The sequence below is a fragment of the Lacerta agilis genome, chromosome 7 (assembly GCF_009819535.1).
Source record: "Lacerta agilis isolate rLacAgi1 chromosome 7, rLacAgi1.pri, whole genome shotgun sequence".
Classification (NCBI taxonomy): domain Eukaryota; kingdom Metazoa; phylum Chordata; class Lepidosauria; order Squamata; family Lacertidae; genus Lacerta; species Lacerta agilis.
This window is the reverse complement of record NC_046318.1, coordinates 45,971,084-45,984,993: the sequence shown is the minus strand read 5'-3', so window position 1 is coordinate 45,984,993 and position 13,910 is coordinate 45,971,084. Positions and strand designations below refer to the sequence as shown.

Below are 13,910 nucleotides of genomic sequence, written 5' to 3'. Positions count from 1 at the left end.
GGCTAAAAGCCAGAAAGGATGAATCAACCAAAGTAATTCTTGACATCTTAGCATTAATGGATTTTCACTTCATTAAAATGCATATGTGTGGAGGGAGAAAATAAGGCAATAAATTTGAGAATGAGTACAAGTGCATTTTATATTGACTACACCACCCAGCATTTGAACCCTTGTGTTTCAGCTCTCCTTGAGATAAGTAAATTGATTCTGTAAAGGAATGCCAGTTGCGGTTTAATTTCCCTAATCAGTACTACAGCACTGCTAATGCAATGCAGTTAGCAGAGAAGTAGGTTAACTACACCTCTGGTCTAGTATGGTAGGCAATTTGGTTCAAGAGTAGCTTAGCACATCATCTGTGTTTCTCCTCTCCACACAGGCACTCATGAGAGCACTGCTAGAGGAAAAGTCGCATCTGAACACATATGAGAAGCAGTTCTTAGGTTTAACTGTTTTGAATGCTTTGAATATTATAAATGCTTTGTGGAGCAACTGCAGGTATTTCTTGATGAGACTGATTATCTAGATCCACTACAACCCAAATCTATGAAACTGACCTGGGCCAGTTAGTTGGAAATTCAAAATCAGATAATCTGTTTTTTGATGTGTTGAATCCTTGTTTTGTTTTTTCTCCCATTGAGAGGATGATCAAAAAGAATGGTCAAGTAATCACTTCTAAATCAGCCACAAGATAACAACCCTGAATATTATCAACAAACAGCCATGCTTTGGTAACCATAGCAAGCTTGATTATCCTTATTCGAACTGCAGGAATTTCAACTAATCTAGAATCTAGCTTGAAATTCTAGTCACATTCTCTTTTGTTCATGGTAAACTATGAGTTTTTGTGGTTAAATTGACATTTCTTGTTTAGTCATAGTCTGTCCTTTTGATTCTTAACTTGTAACATTGCTGTAACAGAGGCATGTATCTCCTCATTGCTTTTGTAATAGATCATTTCAAGTTTTGGACTATTGTAATTTGACTATGTAGAATGAGCTAAGCATTGAAAGCTGCCTTCTGGGATTGATTTATGCCTCTGAAAATACTGGAAACAGCTGACATTCAAGAAAAAAGCTCACCCAGAATCTAAAGGAAGGCACTCAGTACTTCCTCATGGGATATTCATTTTCCCCCCTCTCAACATTTAGAGGTCCTATGATACTCTCACCCTTATAAAATCAAGAGTTGTGGAATTTCTACCCCCGACACACCAGTGCTTAGTGTGAAATTACTGTGAACCATCTTAACTTTCTTCTCATTTGCGTAATCTTTGTTGCCTCAGAATCTTGAAGAATCAGATCCTTGTGGATTCACAATATGAGCAGGTGGGTGGTCAAGCATACACAGACCTTTCTGTCCCAGGGGAGGGACAATGTATCCTTGTGCAGGCTGGTATGCCGATGATCATGTGTCATGGCTGTAGGCGGGCGGGAGAAAAGATAAGAATCTCCTCTACAGGCAGAATAGAAGTCGGTTCCTCTCCTTTCCCCACACGTAGTCGGTTAAGTGGTTTGTGGTCAGTTATTGTCTCTAGAAGCCAAGTTGTTGAATGAATCTCTGATTATTTTCACCTGTTCGTATATATATATATATATATATATATATATATATATAACACTCCCAGCTTCATTAACAAAAGCTGCAGGGACACATGTTTTGATGGTTTAAAGACCAACTGGAGCACAAAACCTCAAGATGTTTATACAATAAAGCAGGGTGGGTTTTTTTTTGTTTTGTATTCTTCTGCTCTTGTTTGAGCCATTCGGTATGTAGAAAATGTGACCTAATCCCTGCTTTGTTAATGAGATATATTTCAGAACATGCAAGTGATTGGTTTCTCCTTTGTGTTAGGCCTGGGTTCCCGTTGCCTTTGCACTGCAAACAAATGTACTTGTTTTTGATTCCAGTATTGATTTGGTCTTCAGTTTTGCTCTCTTTTTTCCATCTATGCTCCAGATAGGCACCTGGAAGGCTCCATGATGGTACCCCCACACCTTAGAAAGAAATTACCATCTTTCAGCCATCAACCAATGTTACTTAAATGACAGAGGTCCACTGTTCTTATAACTAAAAATATGACTTAGCTTTTTAAAACACGATTCCCATTTAAAAACCTGACCTAAATGGGCTTAAGAAACATTTCGTAGATGGAGCTTCCACTCATGGAAGGACTTCTTTCATGAGTGCAACTCTCCTTCTGTAAGCAGAAGCTCCTTACATAAATGGAATGAAAAGTTATGAATGAAGCTAAAATGCTTTTATTTATCTATACGTGCAAAATATCTAAATCGATAATCCTTTGCACTCTTACATGGGTGTAACTCCCATTAAGCATAGTTAACCTTAACTTCTGAATAAACCTACACAGGATTGGACTGTAAATAGAAGTGGGAAACAAACAGTAGATGTTTGATAACTTAGGATCTTCCTTAACACATGATAGTTTTAATCTAAGTAGATTAAAACTATCATGTGTTAAGGAAGATCCTTGCAGTAGCAGAGAAATAGGATAGGATTAGATAGCTTCATAATTATTTTCCCTTTCAAATTCCCATGAGCGTTTTCCAGTGCTTCATGTCTAAAAAAGGATAGAGAGAGAGAGAGAGAGAGAGAGAGAGAGAGAGAGAGAGAGAGAGAGAGAGAGAGAGAGAATGGGAAGTTGTTAACTTCTTCTGCAGACAAATAAATGTCTTGTAAGCAGAAATTTCAAGGAAGGCAAATTACCTAATGAAGAGATACAGATGGAACTTTCTGACTTACCAGATAAAGCAGAAACAGCTGTCCATTCTGGGTGTATTTCCTAGAATCTTGACTAGTTCCAGAAGCTGAAACTAATATGCTGCGTAGCCTATTTTGTGGATTTTAACTCCATGTTCTGGACAACTTTTGAGGTCAGTGGACAAAATGGTGATTGCTTCATAATAGAAGCCAGTACTGCTATACTGAGCATGCCAAATCACACAAAGGTTGAAATACTGTGCTGCAGGATTTCTCTTCTCCCTTCAGGGATGGGGAAAGTGTGAACCACAAGATGTTGTTGTTGTTGTTCAGTCGTGTCTGACTCTTCGTGATCCCATGGACCAGAGCACGCCAGGCACACCTATCCCTCACTGCCTCTCGCAGTTTGGCCAAACTCATGTTAGTAGCTTCGAGAACACTGTCCAACCATCTCATCCTCTGTCGTCCCCTTCTCCTTGTGCCCTCCATCTTTCCCAACATCAGGGTCTTTTCTAGGGAGTCTTCTCTTCTCATGAGGTGGCCAAAGTACTGGAGCCTCAACTTCAAGATCTGTCCTTCCAGTGAGCACTCAGGGCTGATTTCTTTGATAATGGATTGGTTTGATCTTCTTGCAGTCCATGGGACTCTCAAGAGTCTCCTCCAGCACAAGATGTTGTTGGACTACAATTCCTGTCAGCTCCAGCCAGCATAGCCAATGGTCAGGGATGATGTGGGTTGTTGTCTAATAATGTCTTTGGGGCCATAGCTTCCACACCCTGGACATATCTGAATCATCTTTGGAGAGGTGGAGGGGTGGGTAGTCAAGAACATCCATCTTTTACATGCAGAATGCCAGCGGAATTCATTAATTACCCCAGTAATTGTCTTTATAGCTCCTCTTTCTCCATTTCTTCTACTGTTGCCATTTGCAATATATAAAAGCATGTCTGATGTGCTATTAAGTAGTTCAAACATGCCTATTTGCACCATCCTATAAATGTTGTCATTACATTTGTTTTTATAGTGGAAATACTTAATAGGTGCAAAGAAGCAGCAACTTGGTACTTTTTGTGAGCTGGCTGGTTTATATTCTGGAATAATACACTTTAACTCTGCACAGCGAGGTGAACAAGGTTTTGTCTGGCTTTGAGATTTTGTCTGAGGTGTTCGACCAATGGAACACAACAGTTACTGGCTTCCAAAATCATGTTGTGGTTCCTTCTGAGTTAATATGTTTTGGGGGTTTTAAATTTCCATGCTACATGAATATCTAATGTAAGGAGTGAAGAAGCCAGGGCCAACGGAGATTCCCCCTCCCCCCAAAAAATACATGTTAAACTTCTTCATGGCTTACAGGAAGCTCATGTTGTGTAAGTACAACTAAGTCTTAAATCAACAGCTATGCTTATCTTCTTTGAAAGTCCTTGATCTATGTCTGCAAGTCTGGTGGTGGTAGGTTGTCCCCCCCCCCCCCGGACAAGGAACAAATTACGGTAAATAGCTACATAGTGGGTTCCAGCTCTTCTGCATTCTACTTGTCTTGAGGGATGTCACTTGTCACTGCTATCATTTGTAAAAGAAAAATGGGGAGTCTCAAATTCTGTTTTGTTTTTCAGGTGTGAGGATATCTTGCTGAGCTCAGGAAATTGATATTTCCCCCAGTTTTATTTTACAGGTTGATGATACTAAGTTACAGGTCTGCAGGAGTTTGACAGTGGCTTCTGTCATAGCTCTTGGCTCTCCTGCGCCTTTTCTTAAACTTAATAAGTTTTAAAACTTACTGTGAGTCTGGGCACACTGCAGAGTGCAGTGCTGGTAAAACCTGATCCACTCAACATCTTAATTTTGCAGAGGCAGCTACATATATAAATTAGCATATGTGAAATTGTGCCATAGGACTTTGTCCTGAGTCCCTTAAGCGCCTAGTGATGCCCCTGCCTGTTGGTTTATGGCAATTTTTTATCTCTTAACTCCAGAAACCCGGCAAGGTTCAGGAGCTGTAGGGGGTGCTAACCTATGTTTGAGTGCCACCCACCCAATAAGGGTATCCTACCCATCTAAACTAACCAGCTGAATGCTTCTGGGATAGGGAGGAACTAACAGGTAGACCCTGACAGAGATTACTCCACTTTGCTCCACCCCCTGGTCTTGAAATATAGGGCAGTTTTGTGTGACCATGGGTAGCATGAGAATTTAATTCTGTGTTCTATTTTAGGCCATTCTTCCTACACAGGAAATGACCTCTGGATTTGTCTGCTGATAGTGTCCTTCCCACACCAAATTCATGGAAGCTTAAGCAATAAAATTGTGGCCTTGGGCTGTAGGAGTTTGTGTGCATGTGTTCCCTATGCTTTCTCTCCCTGTTGCAACTGCAAGTCAGTTTTAATTTTGTTGTAGCTTACTGTATTTAGTAGTAAAATTCCTCTGAACTTTTTTTGTCTCTTCTCCTCCCTCCCCCGCCTCAACACATATCCATGTTTTTGCTGAAATGCCTACCTGTGTACATTTTTGGTTCCTTCCTTCTCAGACAGGTCTTTCCTCCACTCCCCAGTGAAAACCTAGAACTGGTTAATTTCCTTGTCTATACTGGAAAGTGTTTTTAATTGCACATGGAAACACAACTTCTACAGTGTGAATGAATTTCTGAATTAACCAGTGCAAAAGTGTTATCAACAACTTTCCCCCAAAGTTCCACAGTGCCAGTTGTTGAACCATAATTTGCATTTTTCAAGCTGTATACATCTTAGCATCTGAAATGAAATGTGGTGACAACTCGCCAAATCTTAGCAATGTCATATCTTTGACAATGCTTCCTCCCTTCCTCCATCCATAGCTCCACAAATTTTGACTGGCCATCAAGATCCTGCTCCAAGGGCAAATATAATCTTTATCTGATGTCATATAGATCTCCCAAAGGCAGGAGCCTCTAAAATTCACAGCTGCCTTTAAGTTCTTGTTTGTGTTTTAATTAGTTTTGCATTTTCTGTTTTAAATTTTATATACACATACATGCAAACATGCACAATCACACAAACATATTAATTAAATGATAGCACTCATATAGGTACTTTTCAAACTAGTCACAATTATGGGGGCTGCTCTGCGGTGAATTTTAGCACTCAGAGCAGTACACCAAAGTCCAGCTCTGAGAAACAGTTATCACCCCTTCCTTTCCCTTCCCATACCAAGAGATGAGATTTCTGGGGTTTCAAAGCTCTTAGGAGTTCAATTTACATACAACTATGCAGTGCCTTCTTCTTTAACTCATTGGCATTCATCCTGCTGTTTATCTCTCTCTTCTACAATATACTGATAGCATCATGTTTTGGAATAGTTGGATAAAGTGTTATACATGGAAAGAAGTAGGGTCAAATAAACTGTTAAAACAACAAACCAAAAAAGAGATTATTATTTTTTTTAATTTTATTAAACAGCAAAATCATACACATAACTCAACAGAATACATAACAATTTCAAAACACACACAGAAAAGAAACACAAACACTTCTATAATTTAACAATACTAAAAGAATAATCCTAAAAAGAGGATCAAAAGACAAACGAAAAAAGGATAAAAGAGAGTGGGATTAGGAGGGGATGGGGAAAAGGAAGGGGGGAGGAAGAAAATAAAAAGGGGGAGAAGCAAAGGGGAAAGGGAAAAAAGAAAAGAAATAAGAAATCTACATTAAAATTACAACTTACAAAACTAATACAATATACAATATACAAATACATAAATTTGATTAAAGAGATTAAAGGGAGGGGGAAATGCAGTTTCAGATGTCAAGTGCTATTTTGTGTTTCTGTACCTTGTTGGCTTTAGATGTTAATGCTCATTGTCAGGATGCCTGTTTTGCAAATCTCATTGGCAGGAGTCCAATATAATGCATCATATTATTAAAAAGCAAATGCTCGTCTGTTTCTCAGTTAGTTTGCAATCATGGCCAAACCAGTCCCTCAAGGCAAAGGCTGTCCAGCATTCTTCATGTTTATTAGAGGAATACTCTAGTTGCCTTCAGCCAAAGAACTGGTTGGATAGCTCATATCTACAGTGAAATTTATCTGCTGCTTGACCTGCGTGGCCACTCTGCACTCTCCATCTTGCTCCTGGGCTTCGTCCAATCCTTGGACCTTCTTTAGAATATTTGGACTCCTTCCTAGTTCTCCAGCCTCCCTCACAAAGCTGCCTCTGTCCCAAAGGCCTGTGTGAAGTATAACTCCACCCAAACAGAAAAATACCTCATTCCCTCACGGAAGGTAGACGGTTTTATTATCCCATAAGCCATGGATGGGAAACCCTTAGCCCTCCAGATGTGATTGGACTCCATCCTCCCATCAGCCCAGCAACATCTGCCCTAAACAGATTTGGATGTTTATGGACATTTTATGACAGCCCATCAACTCAGCCAGTCTCTGTTAGTGTCTTTGCTACCACAAGCACAACAAATTGGAAGCCCTTAGAAACAGCAAGTTCAGCTTCCTGTTGTCAATGAGTCTGTCCCAGCTTACGTTTGTTTCAAACTCAGAACAATACCTTATAATGTTTCAGATTTCATAGCGAGGAGTGAGATACAAGCTTTAACAGGTTGAGACTTGTTACTCAGAAAGTAACTAGAGATTATATGTCTGCTTGCTATGGTACTGAATATACATATAGCTGTGAAATGGTGGTGGTGAGAATGATCTAGACTTCTTGCAAAGTATATCAGAGATTCTATTATTTGTATTATATTTGTATGATATATATATTTTTACTATATTTATAAGCAGCAAGTCCCACCCCCCACCCCCGTTTTCAAGTAAAGGCTATGAAACAATTCATTCTGTCCTTGTGCTGGAGTGAATTCACTCCAACAGTTACCTGTAAATTTTAGCCCTAAGTTGGCAGCAAAGCTCAGAACTCTGAATTAAAGGTTTTCCCATTCTTCCCAAGCAATGCCCAAGGCTTGTAAAGTTTTTTTGTGACAGTGGAGCAGCTGAACCAGTGGCAACCAGAAAACCAAACAGCTGATGTTTCAGATCAGGGAATAGCCAACTCCAGGCTATGTAATGCAGACTCCAGTCTGACTCTGTGTAAGGCAGCTTCCTACAGGTGAAACTCAAAAAATTAGAATATCGTGGAAAAGTCCATTTATGTAAGCAATTGTTTTCATTAGCCAATGGAGTTTAACATATGAGATAGACTCATGACATAGAAAGCGAGATATGTCAAGCCTTTATCTATATATATAAAATGCAAGTGTCTCTGCGTCCAGTCCGTGTGTCTCTGGGTTTGCGCTACTGCGCATGTGCCCCAGGGACACAGGGATTGGATGGAGAGAGATTGGGCCGCGAGCAGCGTCGGCAGTTGAAGCGGGCGGTTGAATCGGAACTCTGGCTCTCCAGAAGATTGGGGAAGCTGAGGAGGAAGGCCACGCTGCTGCTCCCGCCGCTACATTCTTCCTTGACATCCGCCGGCCTTGGGGAATTCTGACGGGAAGCTGCTGCTTCACTCAGCCTCAGCGTATGCCCCCTTGCCTTGGGGGGCATCATCCTGCATGCCCGCCGCCCTCTTGCCCCCTTCACACAAAAATGCCTCCCCAGGCAGGCCCCACTTCTCCCAAGTGTGGGGCAGCACCCGCCGCCCGGCCCCTTTCCAGCGCGCGGGGCTTACTCACCGGGACTCAGACACACGAGGAGGAGGACCAGCGCGAGCGCAGCCCACGAGAGCGCCCGCCGCCCGGGCACCATTTTGGCGGGAATCTCCTTCCGGCCGAGTTTCGCCTGGCGCTGCTCTCTCCCTTCGTTTGCAGGGAGAAAACCGAGAGGCGGCTGGTGCTCTGGACGCGGGGAGGAGCCGAGGAGGGTCTTGGGCCGGAGGGGAGGGAAGGAGGGAGCGCGCGAAGCAGCGGGCAGGGCGAGCCAGGGGCTGGCGGAGAGGCTGAGCTGGGGGCGCGGTGGGCGAAGCGACTGCAGCCCACCTGGGTATGCATGGACGTTGCCCAGCATCCGTAGAGGAAGGGGGGGAGAGAAAGAACCGCTCGGCAGGGTGTTTGTGTGTGTGAGAGAGAAGGGGATTTGTGAAGCAGCAAAGCGGCAGCTGGTGTGCTTCCCACATTCCAGATGCGTTTCGTTTGGTCGCTTCGGAGCCACCTGCTCAAAGCTCATAAAGGTTTGCATAAAGGTTGTGCGACACCTGCTGCTTATTGAGCATGTATGCTGGGGTTGTTATCATAGGAGCCAACTTCTTGGGGGCCGAGGTCCCTGTCCCCCCCTTGAGATATTTGAGGGTGCTTGCCCCCGACCACAAGATGATGGACACTGCCATTCAAATCATAATAATAAAGGTAAAGGACCCCTGGACGGTTAAGTACAGTCAAAGGCAACTATGGGGTTGCTATGGGGTCTCACTTTCTAAACACCCCCCCCCCCGACAAAAAAGAAGAAATATTTTTAAAAACTGAGTTTTTTTAAAAAAAAATCACCACATATGTTCTAGCGCCCGTTATTTTAACGGGCTGAAACCACTAGTTTGTTATAATTGTGATGATTATGGCATCCAGCTGATGAAAACCCCAAAGTTGAAATTGTTAATTTGGGGTTCTCATCAGCTGTTCGCCATAATCATCACAATTATAACAAATAAAGGCTTGACACATCTCACTTTGCATGTCATGAGTCTATCTCATATATTAGTTTCACCTTTTAAGTTGAATTACTGAAAGAAATTAACCTTTCCACGATATTCTAATTTTTCGAGTTTCACCTGTATGTATGCCACATCTCCATGACCTTGCAACTAATCAGTCAAAAGTGTAATAATAACAGTAATAATAATAATGATAGTTTATTATTTATACTCCACCCATCTGGCTGGGTTTCCCCAGCCATTCAGGGCGACTCCCAACCGAATATTAAAAACACAATACAGCATTAAACATTAAAAATTTCCCTAAACAGGGCTGCCTTCAGATGTCTTTTTAAAGTAACTTAGTTGCTTATTTCCCTCTGCCTGGTTCCCTGTAACCTCACTTCTTGCAGTGAGGGAACCGCCAGAAGGCCCTCGGTGCTGGACCTCCGTGTCTGGGCTGAATGATGGGGGTGGAGATGCTCCAAGTATACAGTGGTACCTCGGGTTAAGTACGCTTCAGGTTAAGTATGCTTCAGGTTAAGAACTCCGCTTAAGAACAGAAATTGTGCTCTGGCGGCGTAGCGGCAGCAGGAGGTCCCATTAGCTAAAGTGGTGCTTCAGGTTAAGTACGCTTCAGGTTAAGAATGGACCTCCGGAACGAATTAAGTAGCCTACTTAACCCGAGGTACCAGTGTCTGAGGCTGTTTAGGGCTTTAAAGGTCAGCACCAACACTTTGAATTGTACTTGGAAACGTACTGGGAGCCAATGCAGGTGTTATATATGGTCTCAGCGGCCATTCCCAGCCACCAGTCTAGCTGCCGCATTCTGGATTAATTGCAGTTTCCGAGTCACCTTCAAAGGTGTAGGTAAGATAGGTTAGGAAAGTGGTGATGTCGTATTAGGCCCAGGCTTTCATTTTTACTGGGGTCATAGCAATTAAAGGCTACTTAAGGAGTCCTTCTAAGTAACATTTTTGCAACGAAGGTGATAAATGAGAGCCTAGCTACCAAGCAGGAAAGCTGCCATTTCCTGTTGGTGCTACATTTTCTTTTTTTCTATAGTCAAAACAAAATAAAATAAAAAATTCCTTCCAGTAGCACCTTAGAGACCAACGAAGTTTGTTCTTGGTATGAGCTTTCGTGTGCATGCACACTTCTTCAGATATCTTTTTTTCTATGTTCCTCTACTATCCTTTTATAACATGGGTAGGCAAACTAAGGCCTGGAAGCCGGATCCGGCCCAATCGCCTTCTAAATCCGGCCCGCGAACAGTCTGGGAATCAGCGTGTTTTCACATGAGTAGAATGTGTCCTTTTATTTAAAATGCATCTCTGGGTTATTTGTGGGGCATAGGAATTTGTTCATCCCCCCCCCCAAAAAAATATAGTCCGCCCCCCCCCCAACAAGGTCTGAGGGACAGTAGACCGGCCCCCTGCTGAAAAAGTTTGCGGGCCCCTGTTTTATAACCTCAGCCAATGTTAAGAGGGCTTGTCCTGCAGGATTGGTTACAGTCTTGTAAAAAGATGGTTCCATGTGCTTCCAGCTATTTTATTGTAAACTGTTATCTGAAAGTTTTAAAGTGTCTTAAAATAGCTTCTAAAAAGGTCCTGTTCAAATGTCAGTGCTAGTGCTTATGTAGCCAAAAAGGCACCACCCACGCACAGGAAAATGCCATGATTTGCAGAAGTACAAAAATCTGGTGGGGGGGGGGGAACCTAGTCAGAGTGGGGGACAGAAGAAGCCAATAGGAACCCAATGTGTTCAGTGACCATGGAAAGTTGACCGTTGAGGGTGAAGCAAGGGAGGTGGATGGGAGAGAGGAATGGAATGGCATATCATGTAGGAAGGCAAGGCTGGCTGGCTGGCTTGAACACTAAACAGAAATTGTGACATGCTGCAACATCACGTTGCAGATCCCAATTGTAGAGAAATGTGCACATTCACAATTCTTACATCTGTATTTTTTTAATGTTTATCCAGTGCATTCAATGAGTGTTAATAATTGTCTCATCTCTTGAGTTTTAGGAGTAAGGAATAGATTCATTGCAACTTGTTTTGCTGATAGAATTATAGAATTGTGGAGTTGGAAGGAACCTTAAGGGAAATGTTTCCCAGATTCGTTCTACTGTGGGTGTTCTATGAGGGAGAAATGTATACAGTATGCATGCTACAAAGAGAATATAAATTGAACACTGCCTGTGTTCAAGAATACATGGGAGACCCTTAAAAAAAAAACCTCTTTTAATGGGTATGTACACACTTTATTATGGCTACTGGGTTTTAGAATGCTGAATGCTGGTTAAACCGGAATTAATTTCTTCCCACATTATAATGTAATATGAATACATATTGCCAAAAACTATATAGCCATATAGACTCTTCTTTTTTTGGAATTAAATCCTCCCATTCAGTAAATTTAAAAGCTTCCTCCTTGTGAAACAAAAGCAGTCTTTTACATGAGGTTGCTCTATTTACATATTCAAAAATCCTGCTTTTCGAAAGCAGTTCTTCTTTCAAGGCTTGCTTGTTCTATCCAGAGTTCCAGGCAGAAGCAGAAATGTTTACATAACTGTCCCTGTCAAATGGAATTTTTTACTATACAGCATCCTACACTTCCACCACAGCCTGTTTAACATGGACCAGGGTCAAAACCTGAAAGGCACAGAAGAATGCGCAATAAGCAAGATGTCAATGAATGAACTAAGCCTTCATATTTTGAAAAGGAGGCTCTGATGTAGGAGTAGCAAACTCAGCAAGACTTTTCAGCAAATGAATAAAAAGAGGAAGTGGGAGTTTGCTGCCAACCCCCAAACTCTGTCCTCTGTAGCATGGCATTAGTATGCTGAACAGTTGCAACAATTTCAATATATATATGTGTACGTATGTATTGTGTGTGTATGTGCGTGCGCACGCGTCAAATATGGTGCAGTTAAGAGTAGATGAAAGCAAACTGTTTGCCGCATCAGCTTGGTTCACATGATACAGTAAACTATAGCTTACTGGAATTGTGCAGGCTCCCAGAGAGCAGAATTAAAGTTGGTTGGAGCTTGTGGTTAATGAGTGAGTTTTAAGCATAGGCCTGGATTCAGACGACTCACTATGCCAAATCTGGCATCGCTCAGTGCAGCATGGGAGCAAAAAGGACCAGAGAGGGAGCAGAACAGATGTGAGCTCGTCTCTGGGAGCCTGCATGTTTGTACAATCTTGGTAAACCATACTTTGGCTTGCCATGTTGTGAGAACCCATCCATAGTCCCTGCTGTACAATACCTAGGCATATGTGGTTACTTTTTTCCATACCTGTGGTTCCAGAGAAATAGTATTTCTAGCAAGATACAGCTCACCCAGAGACTTGAAGCCCCATGTACTTAGCATAGCCATGCAGGATTTCTTCAATAGGAATATTTGCTAAGTGGGTAGTCTGCTTTCACTCAAAATAACAGGACAGTGCACTTGCTTCTGTTTCCCACAGGATTTTCAATCAACAATAGTCCCTTTCAAATACTTTATATGCAATCTGTATTGTACATCTCTATTTTTCCCCTTTATTTTATTATCTGCCAACTACAGGTTCATGGCACATAAATGAGATTCCACACTGAATAGAATGAGGATTTGGTCCTGGGTTGCTGTGAATGTGGAAGCGAATTTGAAATAACATGCTTGGGGAGAGAGCTCCTGGGTTCAAATCCTGCTCGCAGGTTTCCCACAGTCGTCTGGTTTGGTCACTATGAGGAATGAGAACAGGATATGCTGGACTAGATGAGCCATTGGTCTGATCCAGCAGGCTCTCATTATGTTCTGTATATCAGGGGAAAACAGCAAAAAGCTACACAGTGCCAAAAATGAACATATAAATTAGTCCTAGGATAGCCAACTGTTTTCAGCATCTTGGGGAGCGTGGTAATCTCAAATATTGTTTTTGCAAATGTTTTTTAATCTGTTAAATTAGTGTAGAATAATAATATTCCAAATAATATTTCAGATAACTGCTTGCACTTAGGAAGTAGTATTGAATTAAGGTTTGTGGTAAGTTGGGGTGGGGGGGGTGGGGTGTATATACCTATATGAAAAAAGGTTTAAATTATTAGTGAATTCATGACTGCTACATTCTACCGCACTCTATTGATATTTTAAGTGCATGTTGCTGATAATTAGTTTCTATAAATTACAGTCACAGATGTCAAATCTGCAGTATTGCATTGGTGGTTCTTATTACAAATTATTGGTGGTACTTATTACAAATTAATCTTATCATTTGATAAGCTTATCTTCATTGATTGATATTGTGTCCACATTATAGCAGAGCTAGTACCGGTTCCATGGTTGAATTGTGGGAATTGATTCATGCAATATATCAGTTTCATGTGCTGGCTGTTACCACTGATAAAATGTTCATGTGAATAGGCCTCAAACAACGGTACATTTACCATCCAGATCTTATTCCAAAGCAAAAGTAGATTTTTACCATGCATTCCCAGTTTGTAAAAAACTGTATTGTGCTAGTTCTATTTGGTTACAGCAAGACATAATGCAATTAGGTTTTATTTACATGAACTTCCTGTATGTGGCCCCAAATTTAT

The 13,910-nt window shown here is 41.6% G+C and overlaps 1 protein-coding gene across 4 annotated transcripts in view; it reads left to right on the top strand.

Annotated features, from left to right (window-relative positions):
• The window catches only part of GAREM1 (GRB2 associated regulator of MAPK1 subtype 1), a 70,268-nt gene that overhangs the window by 39,941 nt on the left and 16,417 nt on the right, over window positions 1-13,910 (top strand). The gene's annotated exons all lie outside the window — the stretch shown is intronic.